A 13,283-nucleotide genomic window follows, 5' to 3' on the forward strand; every position below is an offset into this window, starting at 1 on the left:
ATGTAATTGCTGGGTCGTAGGGCAGATCTATTTTTAACTCTTTGAGGAACCTCCACACACTTTTCCAGAGTGGCTGCACCAGTTCACATTCCCACCAGCAGTGCAAAAGGGTTCTCCTTTCTCCACATCCTCCCCAAAATTTCTTGTTTCCTGTCTTATTTATTTTAGCCATACTTTCAAATTTAAAATCTGAATTCGTTTATCTCAATTCATATACTCTATCTTCTGTGGTTTATGGTCTTCCAGAGATATTTCTATGTGTTTCTTTTTTTTTTTTTCTATGTGTTTTGACTACAAAGATTTCTCCTTTCTCCCTCCCTTTTGTCTCTCTTTGCACCATTTCTGGGTGGCGACGTTAACTTTTAAATCACAGTGAAAATAGAACTTACCGATTGAGTTTAGTGGTAGTAAAATGACTGGATTCTTCTCACTTACCAAGTGATTATTTCTCAATACCCCCAAATATTCAATATATCTCACAAAGATCACTTACTTCTAATTCATTTACTGCCTCTCAGTGGAACACACCCCTTTCATAGAACAAATTGCGCCCTCAGTAAAAAATTGAGAAAGGCTATCCTCAGGATTGTGCAGGTAAAAGACCCGAGTGCAGCTTGTGTGTTATAGTTTCAGACAGAGAATAGAAATGCTTTATGATATCTTATGACTGCGTTTGCAGAAATCCCATTTCTATTGATTTAAGGTATGTTAGGAGAAATTCTTGCGTTTGTTAAGAATGTTTTGAATCACTTTTATTTTAACATTTCGAAGATCAAAAAAGGAAAATGAGGAAGGGAAAGAAGAATTGACCTCTACATGTGTATGTCATTTTTTTAAGCACTGGGGACGTGTAAAACAAGAAAAATGCTTAAAAACATAATTGATTATACTTATTCTTTTACTGTCGATTTTTGCTATCTCCTGAGTTTACTTCTCTTCTGTGAAACAAATATCCCTGCCCTCAGGGCGCTTACAGTTCGGAGATGCAGGCAGCCTGTGATCCTCTTAGTGAGGAATGTTCCCCCAGCTGAGCAATCATCTCTGTTGGAGTTGGCTACTACTATGTTGTTCCTTTGCACACAATTTCCCTCATTTTTTTTCAAAGAAGACATAGAAACCTGTGACTCCCTTCTGCTAAAACTTGAATTTTCTTTCAGTACCTTTTCTGAATTCCCTTTATCTCATTATCAGAACCAATAAACCCCCAAACACCACCGTTTCCCCCCAGTGACAAGTGAACGCCTTGCTCTGAGAACAATGCGTGGACCCAGCAGGGAGGTGGCTGGTTTTAATCTCACCCAACATGTTTACATGGTGTCCAGATGCATATATATATATATATATATATATATATATATATATATATATATATATTTAAATGCCAAGCCTTTGGAAAATCTTAACTCTACAAAGAAGAGCCTACTTTTCTCTCTATTATTCATCTTCAGAGGTGGCATTTGGCTTCATGAAAGAAAATATCCATTTCAAAATCACTTCAAAAGTAAGAAGCTTATTATTTTGCACTGTAAAAGTCCAAAGAGATGGATTTCAGAGTTGGCTAACTCAGCAGCTACACATAACATCAGTCATTTGCTTATTTACAGCTACTGCCTTCTGGAAATGTTAAGTTTTACATAGTCTTTTTTTTTAAGATTTTAAAATTATTTTTGGAGAGAGAGAGAGAGGGAAAGAGAGAGAGAGAGAGAGGCCACAGAGCAGGGAGGGGCAGAGGGAGAGAGAGAATCTTAAGCAGACTCTGTGCTGACTGTAGAGCCCAAGGGAGGGCTCAGTCTTGCAACCCTGAGATCCTGAAACCAAGAGCTGGGCATTTAACCAACTGTGTCAACAGGTGCCCCAAATTTTACATATTTTTATGAATTTAATGTTATTATCATATTTTTATTTTGCCTGGAAGAGAATTTGGGGTTAAGTATCACTTTAATGAGCATTTATTAGACAACTTCTAAAGGTTTACTTTATAATAAGATTGTTATATTTTTATTGACATTTTCCTTGTTATATATTCCTTACTATATCATTTTCTTTATTGTATCATCTGAACTCTTCATATATTAGGGATGTTGCTCCCATGCCACATGCTACAAATAGTTTTACTGTTTTATTCCTCAATCAAATTATTTCAAATTCACAGGAAATTTGAGAGTTTTATTTTTTTATGTAACTAAATCCATCCTTCTGTGATTTTTTGGCATTTGGCTTTTGTTTCATTCTTAGAAAGTCCTTTTCCAAACAAAATTATATGATTATTAGAGTACAATTCCTTTCTGTAATTTTATATTTGCAACCAAATATATAAATCATTAATTGATACAGAATTCATCTTTACATGAGTTAGGGTCCAGTTTTTGTGTGTGCGTGTGTGTGTGCGTGTGTGTGCTTTGCAAAAAGTTTGTAAGTAGACCATCACCATTCACTGAATAAACCAAACTTTCCTCAAGGCTCTGTGGTACACCTTGAATGTATGACAAATCCATAGAGTCGTATGGACACATCTCTGTGTCCCTGTTTTTCCCCCTAGATTGCAGTTGGCAGTACATACAGACATACACCTGTCAGGAGGAAGCCTTTAGTGATGAGTGTGGGGTCCCCTCGTGCACCAGGAGGTGGGTTGGACCACAGGAGAGGATGGGTGGGGATAGCCTCCAGGGTCAGTGGAAGGGCCGACACGTGTGTCTTATTGTTCTTCTTGCTTTAATCACCGTTGTCTTTTGTTGGTTTCCGGGTGGCTAGGCTAGTCTAGAAACTAGGTTGTTTTTCTTTTTCTTTTTTCTTTATTTATTTTTAAATATTTTATTTGTTTATTCATGAGAGACAGAGAGAGGCAGAGACACAGGCAGAGGGAGAAGCAGGCTCCCTGCGGAGACCCCGATGTGGGACTCGAACCCGGGGCTTCGGGGTCACGCCCCGAGCTGAAGGCAGATGCTCAACCACTGAGCCACCCAGATGTCCCATGGTTGTTTTTCTTTTTAAAGTTTTATGGAAATTTGTTTCGGTACATTGTAAAAATAAGGCACATAGTGATTGTCCTCTGCCTTCTCTGGATTTTGAAGCCTGGAAATAATATTTGCTTCCCAAGATACATTTATTTATTTATTTTTGTTTTTTTTTTAATTTTTATTTATTTATGATAGTCACAGAGAGAGAGAGAGAGAGAGGCAGAGACACGGGCAGAGGGAAAAGCAGGCTCCATGCACCGGGAGCCTGACGTGGGATTTGATCCGGGGTCTCCAGGATCGCGCCCTGGGACAAAGGCAGGCGCCAAAGCGCTGCGCCACCCAGGGATCCCCCAAGATACATTTCTTATCAAGTACTATAACTAAGTAATTATTAAGTAATATAATGTTTACTTCATAAAATTAAATTCCCTAAATGTGTTTTTTTTCTCAATATGTGATATTTTAAATTTAATAATAGGATTGAGTTCTATGGATTTATCTTAAAGGCAACAATCAGTAACTGAAATTCACCATTCATTCCTTTAAACAAAGGGTCCCCCCTACTCACATAAACTCCCATGTTTACAGCTGGAAGCAAACATAACAGCTCTTTGTGGGGAGGGTGGGGGGTCCCCATTACAGATACGAGTATATCTTGAGAAACGTGTCTGCGTAAAGAACTGAAGACTCTGGTAGGAAATAGTTCTTCACAAGGCAAGAGAGAGGGTGGTGTGCTTTGGTTGAAAGTCAGTGGATCTATTGAAAGATGAATGGATAAAGAAGCTGTGGTCTATGTATACAATGGAATATTCCTCAGCCATTAGAAATGACAAATACCCACCATTTGCTTCGATGTGGATGGAAGTGGAGGGTATTATGCTGAGTGAAATGAGTCAATCGGAGAAGGACAAACATTATATGTTCTCATTCATTTGGGGAATATAATAGTGAAAGGGAATAGAAGGGAAGGGAGAAGAAATGAATGGAAAATGTCAGAAAGGGAGACAAAACATAAAGACTCCTAACTCTGGGAAATGAACTAGGGGTGGGGGAAGGGGAGGAGGGCGGGGGTTGGGGGTGACTGGGTGATGGGCACTGAGGGGGGCACTTGACGGGATGAGCACTGGGTGTTATTCTGTATGTTGGCAAATTAAACACCAATAAAAAATAAATTTATTATTAAAAAAAAAGTCGATGGATCTTCGGAAATGACGGGCGGCTTGGAATGTGCAGCGTAGCTTCCCTGGGAGTGGGTCCTAGGGACAGGCCGGCTGTCTGCACGACCTTAAGCAGAGGCCCCGGGATGGCTGTGAGCGCAGAGCAGTGGGGGCCTGGCGCCACCGTGCAGTCCCAGCATCCGCCGGAGGGACAGGGCTCCCCCAAGTTCAGTGGGAGATGGGAGTCAGGGAGCAAGGGAGCCGTGGCGGATGGCGCGTGTGGCTCTGCAGGTGGGAGCATCTGTGATGGAGGGACCGCCTTGCCCGCAGGAGCAGGTGCTCCCACGTGGTCTCAGATCACACAGGCAGGGTCGGAGGGGAGAGGAGTCAGTTGCGGGAGGCCACCCGAGGACCGCGGGGACAGGAGCCGGCTGGGGGACACCACCCGAGGGGAATGTTCCCTGCGGGGACGCAGACCACAGGCCCAGCACCCAGAGGTGCGTGGTGAGAGGAGTGTGGAAAGGAGGTTAGTGTGCAGGGATCTTGATGTTGGAGCTCCGGTGAGAGATGGGCCCGACCTCGGTGTCTATCGTCCCCTACACTTTCCGTCTCCAGTTGTGAGGGAAATGGGAGCCTGGTCAGGGTGCCACCTGGAGATGTCCCTGGGGTGGGCCGCGCTCCCTCGCCCGCCTCACTTCCAAGGAAGTCTGTAGCGCTCTCTCAGCCATATCTGAAATGACCAGGATCAGGGAAAAGAGGGTCCTGGATGATTGTCATGCAGCGAAGGGTGATGAACTGGATGATTTTGGCAATGGGATGACATTTGACAGAAGCCGAGTGAGGTCCTCTTCCAGGTACAAGAAGTGGAGTAGATGGCTCGCAGGTACAATCTAAAGCAGAAAGAAAACCATGAGAAAAACTGAGTCCATATGAGCAGCAAACCGAAGTGGGCGAGGTTTTGAGCAAATGATGTATTTTAAGATCCTAGGGACATGGTTTCCCCTGCAGTTTACAAGGTTCCTGTAGAGTTCACGGGGACAGGAGCGCCGGCCGTGGGACAGAACTTGACCGGATGCCGAAAAAATACGTAATCACAATAATGTGACACACTTATCTCTTCTCTTTTAGGATTAAACTGCATAATGTACAAAAGTTATAAAAGGGAACGTGGAAATGAATAAAAATGTTTTATCTGACGATACAAAGGCAGCATCATAGCTGTCAGAAAAGGGGAAGTATTTGACAAAGAAAGAAAAAGAAAGAAAGAAGGAAAGAAAGAAAGAAAGAAAGAAAGAAAGAAAAGAAAGAAAGAAAGAAAGAAAGAAAGAAAGAAAGAAAGAAAGAAAGAATAAGCAACTCAGACTGATTGGGAAAGGCTCCGGGCACAGCAGAAGTGCTTTGTCATCCTTGTGTTTTATGAGATCCATAAATACTGTCATCACCAAAGATATATCACGTCAAGATCAAAATCATGTTTCTTATTAAGTACAGTAAATTAGAATATTTTAGCCTTCTTGACAATGACAGTCTTGCCTACTTTTACTTTACATTGGTTAAAACACTTCTTTTTTATTTTTTAATTTTTTTAAGATTTAATTTATTTATTCATGAGACACACAGAGAAAGAGAGAGAGACAGAGAGACGGAGACACAGAGAGAGACACAGGCAGAGGGAGAAGTAGGCTCCATGCAGGGAGCCCGATGCGGGACTCGATCTCGGGTCTCCAGGATCACGCCCTGGGCTGAAGGCGACGCTAAACTGCTGAGCCACCCGGGCTGCCCAAAACACTTTTTTTTTTTTAAATGCAGAATCTGTCTTAATACAAAGGATAGGTTATTATCTCTTTGAACAATATGCACTGTTCCCCTTTTTGAGATTCATTATTTCTATATGCAGTCTTAATTATTACGGGGGAAAACAGGTTACTACAAAAACAAGTAAACAGACATTTAATAAATATATCCCCTTCAACATCAATGACTCATTAAGACTCATTATTAATACTATATTGACACTATCACCGTTAACAATATTTATACTTTACAATTCATTCAACACATTTTTATTGAACTAACCTGGGATACAGTGAATAAAATATTTAAGATCCCGCACCTACAAAAACTCATATAATAGAGATTAAACATTCTTTGGTTAGGTAGAAGAATTAGTTCTGTATATTTTGAACTTTGACATAGACTTCTTCATATTTTTCTTTTTTTAATTAATTTTTTTAAATTAGATTTTTTCTTTTATTTCAGTGGTTGATAATTATTAGTGGAATTTTCTAATTAATTAACAAAATATAGGGGCAGCCCGGGTGGCTCAGTGGTTTAGGGCCTCCCTTCATTCTAGGGCCTGACCCTGGAGACCCCGGATCGAGTCCCACATCAGGCTCCCTGCATGGAGCCTGCTTCTCCCTCCGCCTGTGCCTCTGCCTCTCTCTCTCTGTCTCCTCTCTGTGTATTCTCATGAATAAATAATAAAAATCTTTAAAAAAATAAAAATTAATTAACAAAATATTTTGAGGTAACTCATACGCTGCCTTTCTAAAAATATTATTTAATTTTTACTTTTGAAAATTTAATTTTATAATGGGAAATCAAGAGAGTATGCAATAAAAACAAATACTACATTAAAAAAAAAATACTGTCATCATGTGGCGGATCTAGAATCGTGACGAATGCTCATTCCTGAGAGCTGGGGAGACTTTGGGAAGAACTAGGCTGGAAACAATTTGAACTGTCTGCCTCCGGGAGGCAGCAGAGGGAGCGGAAGGCTGAGGGTCCTGCTCTATCACTTCCCTATATTGTTTTATTTTTCAGCATCTTCACAAAAATAGGGGGAAAATGAAAAGCTGTTGGTACAATCTATTCTCTACTCTCTCCATTATCTTGATTTTCCAGAAAGACCGATAAGGGACTAGTTTTACTTTAGCTCTGCCCTTGGGGGGTTGCAGGGAGCACCAGTGAGAAGCGGTGATAGAGGAAGAAAGTCGAGGCACCGGGGGGTCAGGGACCCCCTGCACCGGGACCGGGCACCTGTCCCGAGTCTGCCTTCAGCCCGGTTAACACCTGGGGACACCACTTCATGCTCCTAAACCTGGTTTATTCTTATTTAAAGCCAACATGGGTGGACGTCTAGAGGGTATAACCCCTAATGAGATAAATCAGCCAGAGAAAGACAAATTCTATGTGATTTCCCTCATATGTGGGATATAGGAGACAGAACAAGTGAGCAAAGTGGGGGAGGGAGATAAACCGAGAAACACTCTTCACCCTAGAGATCACCCTGCTGGTCACCAAAGGGGGGAGAGCCAGGTGATGGGGATGAGGAGGCACCTGCTGTGATGAGCACCGGGATGTGTGTAAGTGTTGAATCACCACGTTGTACACCTGAAACTAATATAACACTGTGTGTTAACTAACTGGAATTTAAATTAAAAAGATAATTAAAAAAAAAAAAAAAGACCTAGCCCAGAGGCAGGCACATCTAGAATGTGACAGATGAACTCATGGGTGCTTTTCCTTCCCACGGCTCAGGAGTGAGCCCAGGCCCAGCTGCACCCCGGAGCTCTCTCCTGTCCCGCGTCCACGGAGATCCACGCTGCTGACGGGCATCGCAACCCCATAATCCATAAAGAGATAAAGGGAGAAAAAAATATAAAAAATAATCAAAGGGATGGAATGAGATTTGCGGTCTCCAAAATAATTTTACATGTGGAAACAGCCCTTCGAAAGGGAATCGTAAGTGGGAAGTGCATAGAATGAGAAGGACCCCCCAGAAGGGAGGAGGGTAGAGAGACAGATCCTCGGACGCTGTGTAATTGAAAATAACTGAATCTGGCCCTTTTTTTTTTTTTTTCTAATGAGATTGTGAGTTCAGTAAGCCTAAGGGCTGTCCACTGCCATTTCTGCTATACACTCAAACCTTACGATCAAAAGTTGTGATGAGACTTCATTCAGCATGTAACCTATTTGCTAGACAAATATTACATTTTTAGTGTAGTTATTTTTCTCCTTGAAAATAATAAAAGATTTCACAGAAATTACCATTGACTAAGGAAACTGTTTAGAGGCAGAATTTCTTTTCTTTTTTTTTTTCTATAAGTGATTCAACTGCTGGAAAAATTAGCTCCACGTTTTTTTTTGGAGACATTGTAAGTGGTAGCAACTCAATGCACGAAGGGTGCCAAGCATGACCATTGTCACTTAAAATTGCTCCTATTGGGACACCTGAGTGGTTTCGTGGTTGAGCATCTTCCTTCGACTCGGCTCATGTCATATCGTGGGGTCCCAGGATCGAGTCCCACATCGGGCTCCCTGCATGGAGCCTGCTTCTCCCTGTACCCATGTCTCTGCCTCTCTCTGTGTCTCTCATGAATAAATAAACAAAATATTTAAAACAAAATAAAATTGCTCCCGTGTTGTATTAATCTTCTGTAATATTTTTCCCCTTAAAATTTAGATTGCTAACTCCATCTGTGTAGGTCATAGTCACTTGACTTCCTCAGCTGCAGATACTGTAATTCCTCCCTGTACAGCAATGCTGAGCCTCACTTAGTAATAGCAGGTTAATGAGAAAGTGTGAAAACGGTCTCACACACTAGCTCCGAATGTTTGGAGGGGTGACGAGTGGTAACACGTTGTCATCAGTTTCATTGTTACACTGAAGAAAATAATCTCATCCATTCTTTTTTTTTTTTTTTTTTTTAAATTTTTTTAATTTTATTTATTTATGATAGGCACACAGTGAGAGAGAGAGAGAGGCAGAGACATAGGCAGAGGGAGAAGCAGGCTCCATGCACCGGGAGCCCGACGTGGGATTCGATCCCGGGTCTCCAGGATCGCGCCCTGGGCCAAAGGCAGGCGCCAAACCGCTGCGCCACCCAGGGATCCCTCTTTTTTTTTTTTTTTAACCAATATATAACACCGACTACTTTTCATACTTTTCACATTTTACGGACTGTCTGTTTTCACACATAAAGAAATGCTTTTGGTGGAGTCTTAGCTACTATGTGCGTTAAGCTACGTATAATTAATGCCATTTTACAAATAGACAAAAGGTACGCTTTCCTGGCTTGATGCACGATTTATATGGAGCTACGTTTAAGTTCCTATATCATGTGGACAATATTGTCTTCACCATTCAGATCGTCCAGCGTCAGCAACACTGTGGTGAACGTTGGTATTTTCCTCAGCAGGACTCAAGTGTTGCCTTGGTCCTTCTTTTTTTTTTTTTTTAATTTTACAAAATATTTTATTTATTTGTTCATGAGAGACAGAGAGAGGCAGAGATACAGGCAGAGGGAGAAGCAAGCCCCATGCAGGGGAGCTGATGTGGGATTTGATCCCGGGACCCCGGGGTCATGCCCTGGGCCGAAGGCAGATGCTCAACCACTGAGCCACCAAGGGCGGGGGGGGGGGGGGGGGGGGGGCCCTGCCTTGGTCCTTTTTTGTTGGTTCCTTTGGAGCTCTTCCCTGGGGTTTGGTTCTATCTCATCTCACATTTCTTTTTTCTTTTCTTTTCTTTTCTTTTCTTTTTTCTTTTCTTTTCTTTCTTTTCTTTTCTTTTCTTTCTTTTCTTTTCTTTCTTTCTTTTCTTTCTTTTCTTTTCTTTTCTTTTCTTTTCTTTCTTTCTTTCTTTCTTTCTTCTTTCTTTCTTTCGTTCTTTCTTTCTTTTCTTTCTTCCTTTTTTTTTTTTTTTTTTTTTTTTTGCATTTCACATTTCTACCAGGTTTATTTGAATGGAAATCACAGTCCCCAAGGGACCAGATGAATTTTCTTACCACACAATGCTCATTGTCCAAAGACTCTGCGGCAATCTCGGGTCTCAGGGAGCAGGTGGTTTCACCCAAGGCAACCCCCGAACATGAGAGTCAGCAGACAGACGAGACAGTCTACATCCACCCCGGTCTTGTCTCTCTCTCTAGTTTTTCCCACTCATTTTCCTTCCTTTCTCCTATAATCCCTTGATGGTTTGTCTCCCTCTCTAATTTTCCCACTCATGTCCACCCAGATCTTGGTCCGAGATACGTGGGAAGGCCAGAGAACCTGATTCATCCATGAGGAATGCGTGAACATGGACCTTTAGGAGAGGATGCAGTGCCTGCCTCCCCTCCCCCGCCTGCTTCCCCCTGCCACCCCCCGCGCACCACATACTCCTTTCAGCGTCTCTGCTCTAGTAGGTTCACTCTTGTTCCTCACCTCAAGTCCAAACTCAGGAGGCTTTTCTTTGGAAGAGCAGGACAGCACAAATCCAGGCCAGTTGAAGCCTACCCTACTCAAGGGGAACCACCCACACATTGAGAAGCTTCCCCTCCTTGGCAGGGATGATGGGGACCCCGGGAGCCCTAATGCAGGGGCCACAGCTGCGGGCGAGCGGGACAGGCTGAGGCCGAGTCCCAGACTCGGAGCGGCACATCTTTGCACGTCGCCTTGGTGCAACCGATTTACCAACTGAATTACACAAACTGTTTATGGAATTTATTGGGTTTACTTTCCAATAGGATGGAAATAGCGTGTTTTATACTTTCGCAGAAACATCAGTACTGCGTCCACGTGTCAATAGTGTTGCAGCCGACTTGGTATATGTTTATCCGCTTATCACTCTCAGACACGTATTACCCAGCCCTTTAGATGTTTAAAGAGCATAACTTGTGCTGTCTTCTTCCCACCTAATAATACATGTATCATCTCAACGGCATGTTATAAACCATTTGGCAATATTCCCGGGAGAGCTATCAACTGGGATGTTGGTAAGAAACAGAGATGAGAATGAACCTGTCTGGTTAAAATATGCAACATGGGATTTATTGTCGATCAACAGTACAGACAAAAATGCACCACTGTCATTTTTTTTTATTTCTTTCCCAGGCAGGAGACGTAACATTCGGGCTTGGGCTCGGAGCGGGTGGTTCAGGTGTTACGTCGGTGAGCAGTGTGATTGGGGTCCCAGGGAAAGTCGGTATGGGGGTGCATTTAAAGGCAACTTCTCTTAGGAAAGGTGTGCGTCTTCCATGTGGGTTCAGATGCACACAGAGTGCCCTCCCAGAGAGTCTGTGCACCAAGCGAGCCTGGAGCACATACTAGTGGACACGAGCTGCACCCGAGAGATGCATCCCTCCATCAATGGGCTGAGTGGTATGCAGACGGTGCCTGACCCTGTATCTCTGGAGAAGGTTATGGCAGAGGGTGGGGAGACCTGGGATGGGGACCCGTCCGAGTGAGTCTGTCACAGGAAGTGGTGGGAAGAGAGGCCATCCCACTGCCACCCTTCATTCCTAGGCCCCTTTATTCCAGCGTTGGGAACAGGATACTATACATCAGCCATTAATTCGCCATTCACCTTCATCCTGCTTAAAAGGGTTGCAAGCAGTTCATAATGGATGTGATGCGTGTGAGAACCCAAAAGGGGCATCACGGCCAGATGCACATTGCTACGCCTCCTTTGTCTGAGGTCATGTGGGGAAGGGTCCCATGGGGATAACCAAGCACTCCTGAGCGGTGGCACCAGGGCAAGACTCATATGTGGAATTGCATTCAATCCCCACAGAGAAAATCCCACCCCCTCCAGGATATAACACACATGGGCCTGGGGGCTGGTGGAGCCTCCTGTAGGGATAAGGCCATTCTGGGGACTCCCAGCTGGTTGGTCCCTGGGGGGTAGTTGGACCCTCAGCAGAGTAGCTCGATGCAGCAGGATGAGAGGAGGCTGCGTGGCTTCCGTTGTTCCCACCATGGCCACTCTGCTCATGAAGCCCTGTCCCTTGTGCCAGCCATGGGGTGGCTGATAGAAGAGGCCACATGACAGCAGTGATCTTTCCACACCTCAGACCAACCAACCAGAGCAGTCCTCACTCCCCAAAGCACACGACCACCTTACCTGCCGTCACTTAGTTCCCTGTGGAAAGCTGACTCCCTAACCAACCAAAATGTGAGTGTATGCCACTCACAGTCAAGACCCCTCCCACCCTTTCTTTTAGGATCCTCTTTTGCAGGACTGGGGGGGTGCTTGGGGTCTGCTGTAGGCTGGCCCCAGCATGTCAGACTGGTTGTTTTCCACACGGTCAGCTGCTCATGGACCACCCCATGAGGCCATGGGCTTGAAGAGGGAGAGACCTCTCTGCAGGAGGCTTGCATGCTCCCTGGCTCTGCACCCCCACCCCCAGATCTGGTAGGTTCTCAATCATCCAATAAATGGGGGGAACCAATACTGTCAGGTGCGCTATTTGCTACGCCTTGAACCTAAGATATCCAGAAAATGCTCCTTCCTTATTTTGGTGGGAGGAAGCTCTAGTATCAGATGAGATGTGTCAGCCTGCTACAGGCCATTCGACCAGAAACTTCATCCATGTTTCATTCGTGATGAATATCTGATTATTTAGTGTCTTTCATCTGTTTTGCCACCACTGTCTGGCAAGCAAACTCTCACAAGGCCCCTTGGGACACTTGAGATGTCCTGATATCCTGGGCTGCTGAGCCCTAGGTCATCCGAGTGGCGGCCTGAGATGATGTTCTGTGGAAAATCCAGGTGGCCTATAGACTAGGACTGGATTGTACAGAGGATGGCAGAGCTAAGAGCCCTGAGGAGAGACAATCATAGGGAGACAGTTTGCACACAGAGGGTGGTGCTTTGATGCCCTAACCTGTGGGGATTTTGAAGAGTGCATCTGCTAAGACGTTTGCAGGGACCGCACAGAGCTATGCAGCTGACACAGCAGTGGAAATTGGGGCTCCACGCTCATCTGCCATGAGTTCCTTTCTAGGGTGTCTCCTGGTGCTAATTCATCTGGGTTTCCATGAAAGCCAAGACTGAAAGCAGGGCTTCCCTGTAGGTAATAAATATGAGATTGATTCCAGGAACCAGGAGAGATGGATGCCGGAGAGTGCTCTGGGTGAGCTGGAAAGATCAAAGTAGGGGTGTCGCTGATGGGGTTGAGGGCCTCCACTCTCCCCAACTTCTGAGCAGTCTACAGAGCGACCCCCAGGGGACCCATCGGATGGCGGGGACGTGCCATTCACCCATCAGCGAGGATGCCCCAGGGTTGAGCACTGTGCTCCAGGAGCATGAGCTTCCCAAACTGTGGCCAGGACGCTAGGGCTGAACAGGTCCTTGGGGCACCGGGCACAGAAGCAGCAAGCCTGGGTCAGGCCAGAGCTCATGAGTCTG

This window comes from Vulpes vulpes, chromosome 2 (genome assembly GCF_048418805.1).
Source record: "Vulpes vulpes isolate BD-2025 chromosome 2, VulVul3, whole genome shotgun sequence".
NCBI lineage: Eukaryota > Metazoa > Chordata > Mammalia > Carnivora > Canidae > Vulpes > Vulpes vulpes.